Source organism: Drosophila guanche, unplaced genomic scaffold (genome assembly GCF_900245975.1).
Source record: "Drosophila guanche unplaced genomic scaffold, DGUA_6, whole genome shotgun sequence".
NCBI classification, from domain to species: Eukaryota; Metazoa; Arthropoda; class Insecta; order Diptera; family Drosophilidae; genus Drosophila; species Drosophila guanche.
In genome coordinates, this window is record NW_022995789.1 from 75,402 (window position 1) to 81,390 (window position 5,989).

Below are 5,989 nucleotides of genomic sequence, written 5' to 3' on the forward strand. Positions count from 1 at the left end.
GCAAGTCCTTAGGGAAAGCGTTAGGTTTCAATGTCCTTCGAGTGTTTGCGAATAATTCTTCCGTCCAGGCACGCCTGAATTTTCGCTAGGTGTTGCATTCGAAGGAGAGCGATATGCAAAATACTAGATTTGGTAGTATTTTTTTTTGGAGGTTGATAGGTCGATAGGCGAAGGGGCAAGGCGATCAACGGTGCCGGTGAGAGAGCGGCAGAATGTAAGAGAGGGGAATATTGCGGGATCCACGAGCCAGCTCACCCACACCCTCAAGAATGCCATGCTATGCCCTTGAATTTGGTTCAAGGGCAATAGAAGAGATGAGATCAGCTGCAGCAAGGGGGACTGCGTAGAGTAGCTACGCTGAACATGCCGGCAGTGGAAAAATAGACATCGGCAGTGTTAGTGAGTTTTGTGTGTGTGACCGTTTAGGAAAAAGAAAGACCGGCCAACGTAGAGGACCCTTTTACCCGAATCGAAATAAAAAGTGAGTCCAGTCCAAAGGGAAAATGAATCCCAGATTCAATATTTTTAAAATCCATAGGGCATAAATTGTATCGGCTGGCTTCTCGTAGATGGGCCAAAATTACCATTCCCCGGCCCGCGGAATCCTGGTCACACCCCTGCTCGGGCGCGACCCGCCACAGCGCCACTGACAATTAATATAATTAATCTATGCCTACATAAACGCATACCTATTTACATGCGTATATAAAGACACAAAGACACACAAAAATAATATCTGTCTATATTAATTAATATTCAATTAATTTGCCACCCCACATATATTTACCGACCATATTAATGTAATATAAATGTAGTATTTGTATTTATATTTATTTTATTATTTATATTTATTAATTTTTTTGATTATTCCCACCCATNAGGGCAATAGAAGAGATGAGATCAGCTGCAGCAAGGGGGACTGCGTAGAGTAGCTACGCTGAACATGCCGGCAGTGGAAAAATAGACATCGGCAGTGTTAGTGAGTTTTGTGTGTGTGACCGTTTAGGAAAAAGAAAGACCGGCCAACGTAGAGGACCCTTTTACCCGAATCGAAATAAAAAGTGAGTCCAGTCCAAAGGGAAAATGAATCCCAGATTCAATATTTTTAAAATCCATAGGGCATAAATTGTATCGGCTGGCTTCTCGTAGATGGGCCAAAATTACCATTCCCCGGCCCGCGGAATCCTGGTCACACCCCTGCCCGGGCGCGACCCGCCACGGCGCCACCGACAATTAAATAATTAATCCATGCCTACATGAACGCATACCTATCTACATGCATATATAAAGACACACCAAAATAATATCTGTCTATATTAATTCATATTTAATTAATTAGCCGCCCCACATATATTTACCGACCCTATTAATGTAATATAAATGTAGTAATTGTATTTATATTTATTTTAATATTTATATTTATTATTTTTGTGATTATTCCCACCCATTAATTTAAGTTGAAGAGTCGGGAATAGGCGGACGCGCCACGAGACATTAGTATAGGGATTTTTAGTTAAGTATGTGTTAAGTTTTTGGTTTAAATATTATAACGTTTAAAATTAAGTGCTAGTGTTTTTAGTATGGGGGGAAAGGGGACCACAACGGCGAGATGGAGAAAGTCCGCCACACTTGGGAAGGAGATCTGAGGTATTCTGAGTCGCATCTCAAGTAGAGTACGTAGGAGCTAGACCATCGGCACCTCAGACTTGTCCACGTCTGTGTTGGAAAGATGTTTGTCCGTTAGATGTAGAGTAACGTCCGATGCATTGTTTTGAATTATCGTTTGTTTTTGATATTTGTTCGAGATGTCCGAACAGTTGGTTTGTTGTGCGACCTGGGGGCCTGGGAAGAACTCAGCCCTGGGATGACTGGCTAGCCGGCCTTGCCCCAACATCAAAACAGGTTCGTAACATATCCCTATACTGTGTCGCCTTTTTTTTCGTGATTTTCCGAGGATTTATCTGCAGCGACAGGAAGCCGCACTCCCACAAACATGGGTCCTTCGAGCCGGCTTCTTGCTGAATCGAGAGTGTCCCAGCAATCATCGGTGGATTCCAAAAAAAAAAAAAACAAAACTGCAGGTGAGTACGCTCACATTTCCATATGTACATATATTCTCATGTACATATTGTCCGATCCCGCTAAGAATTTTCGTGTAATTTTATCCGCTACACCGCCATAATATCGGCGTCCGACATTTACATATGTACGTGCATATGTTTGTCAGATCAGCACGCAAACACCCCGCCCCCAAATAAAACACTCCTTCGAAATGTTTTATTGGCGTTATTCATTTCCATAGATTTGTATATTCTTACATTCTATATTTACAGTGGATATTTTTTTTTTTTTTTGGGTTTTATGTTACCGCTCCACCCTTGGGTTAAGGGGGATTATTTGGCCGCCCGCCTTTACAAGGTGGAAATCGCCACGTCGAGATTTGTAACTTGTTACAGTTTTACTCCAATACTTACCTGGCGTAGAGGTTATCTTTTAATTGCCATTTTAATTTAGAAAAAAACTAAAAGTCCGACGCCCATTATAGTGTGACCGCAATCGGAATACATTGGATATTTAAGTTAAATAATAAACAGCATTAATCCCGGGAAAAATACCACCAAAATACCAAAAACGACACTTCTACCACTAACCAAATAGTATAGTAGATGGTCAATTTGGAGGAAGCGAAACGTCACCGCAAAAAGTGCGTCGGGAAGTCCCAGGCCTCTGCCAACGTCGCAGCTACAAGTATTGGTACAATAACAACTTTTATTGGTATATTTATTTTTTCTAACCCCCAAAGGTCCGGCCACCAATCCCCACCCCTCATTCTGCACATGATGCAGTAGGTCAGTTTCATACGCCAAACCCCGAAAACAAAATCAAATCATCAAAACGAATTTTCGTTCCATCGCACTTCAGAAAGTCAGCGCACCAACACATACATTACTTGCAGTGTCCGTGTGAATCAAGCCAGAACCGGTTTGGAGCGCTAAAAAATCATTGGCTACACGCACTTACACAGATGTAGCTGGGACTTCTGGCTGCGTGCTCTACACGCACTAATACAAATGTAGCTGGGACTTCTAGCTGCGTGTTCTACACGCACTAATACTTGTAGCTGCGACATTGGCAGAGGCCTGGGACTTCCCGACGCACTTTCTGCGGTGACGTTTCGCTTATAGGCAGCTGATAGTCTGCTATATTATTTGGTTAGTGCTTCTACATACCACACTTGGTATCTGTCTGCGCCTACGCGTTAGTCCCATACGCGGTACCAGCACTCCGCTGCATATGCAAATTTCGCGATTACCGAGATTCTAAGCATTCCAGGCGCACCTGAAGCGACCCACAGCCAAAAGAATTTCCCCCAAATCCCGGATAAATTAATCCGACAAAAGGCACAGCTCATTTCCGCAGCCTTTTTTAAGTTTTTTCTCGCCAATTTCCAAATTGCCAAAAATCTAGAGGTGAAAAACAAACACACTCTTATCCATCCGAGTGGACTAAATAAAATCCAATAAAGATATATAACGAGAAGGGCCGTGTGAGACGCTTCTTACGCGTCACAACTTTTACACCCGGCACTCAATACTACATCTGCACCTTAGCGGTTATTTGTCAAATTTTACATTTTTTCTTCATCTGTCATCTACATCTACAACACTTTTCACACCAATACGCTCCGTTAGCTCGCCGCCCTTCCCTAGACACACACACTGCAGGCACGAGGCAGAGGCGTCCGCACAAAAAAAAAAAAATACAAACAAAAGCTGCGGGACGGGGAGGCTTAAAAGTAGGAAGAGGCATCGGCAGGGGGAGGGCAGAGGCAGGGGCCGAGTGAAGCAGAAGCAGAGTGTGAATGAGAGAATGTAAAAAGAACAAGAAAAGCAACGGGACAGGTTGGGTTTAGCCACTGGAAATTAATTTCACCAGTGTGGGTATAAGAATGATCCAATCGGATCCCAAAAAAAATTCAAAATTGTAGATCTATGAGGTTTTTTGGGTGGAAGGGGGCGTGGCTCATTTTTTAAATACACTGGTGTGTTCAGTGTGAGCATATAGCACTCTGGATGCAAAATTTGGTGGCTCTAGCTCTTATAGTCTCTGAGAACTAGCCGACAAACAAGACGGACAGACGGGCAGACTGACATTCTATCGACTCGTCTATTGATTCTAATCAAGAATATATATACTTTATGGGGTCGGAAACGATTCCTTCTGTGCGTTACATACAACCGTTATTCCCCACAAATACAATATACCCTATTTACTCTTCGAGTACCGGGTATAAAAATATCGTAGTCTAGTGCGGATTCCGATTTCGACTTTTTGGTGCATTAAAACCACTGCCAATAAGAAAATATTATTTTTCTTGAGGTATATCGTCCGATAGTTTTCTCGTGCTTGATAGAGAAACAATTCCTTGTTTTTCCATCGATAGGCTGACCACCTTGGAAGCACGGCTCACCACTTCCGGGACCACCACCCCATTTTCCTCGGTTTCGAAGGTCCGTCGTGACCAGCTCCAAAACATGTATGGCGAATGCTATGAGGGCTACGAGCTGTGCTTAGCGGGCCTTATTGCCCAAATTGACCGCCCATAAGTTCGTCCTCCAGTGCCGCAAGCCTCCCAGGGCGGCTGTCATCTGCCCCCCTGTGATATTGAAGTTTTCACAGGGGATTAAGTCCGCTGGCCTACGTTCCGGGACTTATTCACCGCGACATATATCGACAATCCGAGGCTATCTCCAGTGGAGAAGCTGTAACACATCTCCACGAAGACCCGTGGCGATCCGAAAGCCATAGTCGAAAAGTCCCCACTCACCAACAACGGTTTCGAGGCAGCATGGTCAGCCCTCCGTAACCGATATGAAAATAATCGACTCATGGTGCCTCGCGTGGGTTCCGAGACCAGTCGTGCCTGGAAAAACCTTCAGAGCACCATTCAAGGGGTTCTAACCGCCCTGGCTCACTCCAAGGTCTGCACAGACATAGGGACAGTCTTCTTGTTACTATCTGTGCTTCCAAGCTACCAAAACTGACCCAGGCTCTGTGGGAAGCGTCAGTAACTGACAAAAAGCCTCCCTGGACGGAAATAGACTCCTTCCTCACATAGCGATACTTTACGCTAGAGGCCATGGAGAGCGACCCTTCCCAGACTAGGAGCGATCCGCATCCGCCACCGTCCAAAGGCAAAACAAATCCGAAACCCTCCGGAAGCCACGCCAACCCGTTCCGGTCTCAAGGTAGTCCTCCTCCGAGGAATTTTCAATCCTTCAGTACCCGCGTGAATCCGAAGAAGTGTGATCTCTGTTCCAAGGAAAATCACCCAATCCAACTATGCCCGCACTTCCTCCAAATGGACGTTGAAGCACGTTCTAGCTGCATTAAGACGAAGCAGTTGTCCTTAAATTGTTTTGCACGAGGTCGCCAGCTACGATAGTGTACAAGCGCCCACAATTGCGTGCCGTGTGGAGCCCGTCACCACATGCTCCTGCATCGCGGTACTCCAGCATCCCGTGAGTCGTCCACATCCGTACCCAATTCTACAGCTTGGCCAGGCCCAAGCCCAAGTACATACTACACAGAATTCAGGTTTATCCGAACCTCAATCTCATGTCCAGACATATTTTACCTGCATGCTCCGCTCCGTTCCGCAAATTACTAATGCTTCTTCAACTTCGTCATTTCGTCCTAGCCAAGTCGACCGCACCATTCCGAGCAGACTTTCCGGAGGTACTGAGTCCTACCAATGCCGAGTCTGCTCTGAAATCCATCCACTACGGAAGTGTCGCCGATTTCTCCGCCTAAGGACCGAAGATAGGCTCCGAGCTGTCCGAAACTTCAGCTACTGCACCAATTGCCTGGCTCACCAGCACTCCGGACAGGATTGCCGAAGCGGCGACCGGTGTACGGTGTGTGACCGGAGACACCACACGTTGCTGCACATGAACGGTGCGCAACTGCCGCCCTCTTCTCGACGTCC

General features: G+C 45.6%; 1 long non-coding RNA gene across 1 annotated transcript; it reads left to right on the top strand.

Annotated features, from left to right (window-relative positions):
• The first annotated feature begins 226 nt into the window (after positions 1-226).
• On the top strand, positions 227-710 carry LOC117591546. The gene is made up of 2 exons (XR_004574415.1): positions 227-481; positions 539-710. It is a non-coding gene; the product is annotated as an uncharacterized LOC117591546 (long non-coding RNA).
• The last annotated feature ends 5,279 nt before the right edge of the window (positions 711-5,989 follow it).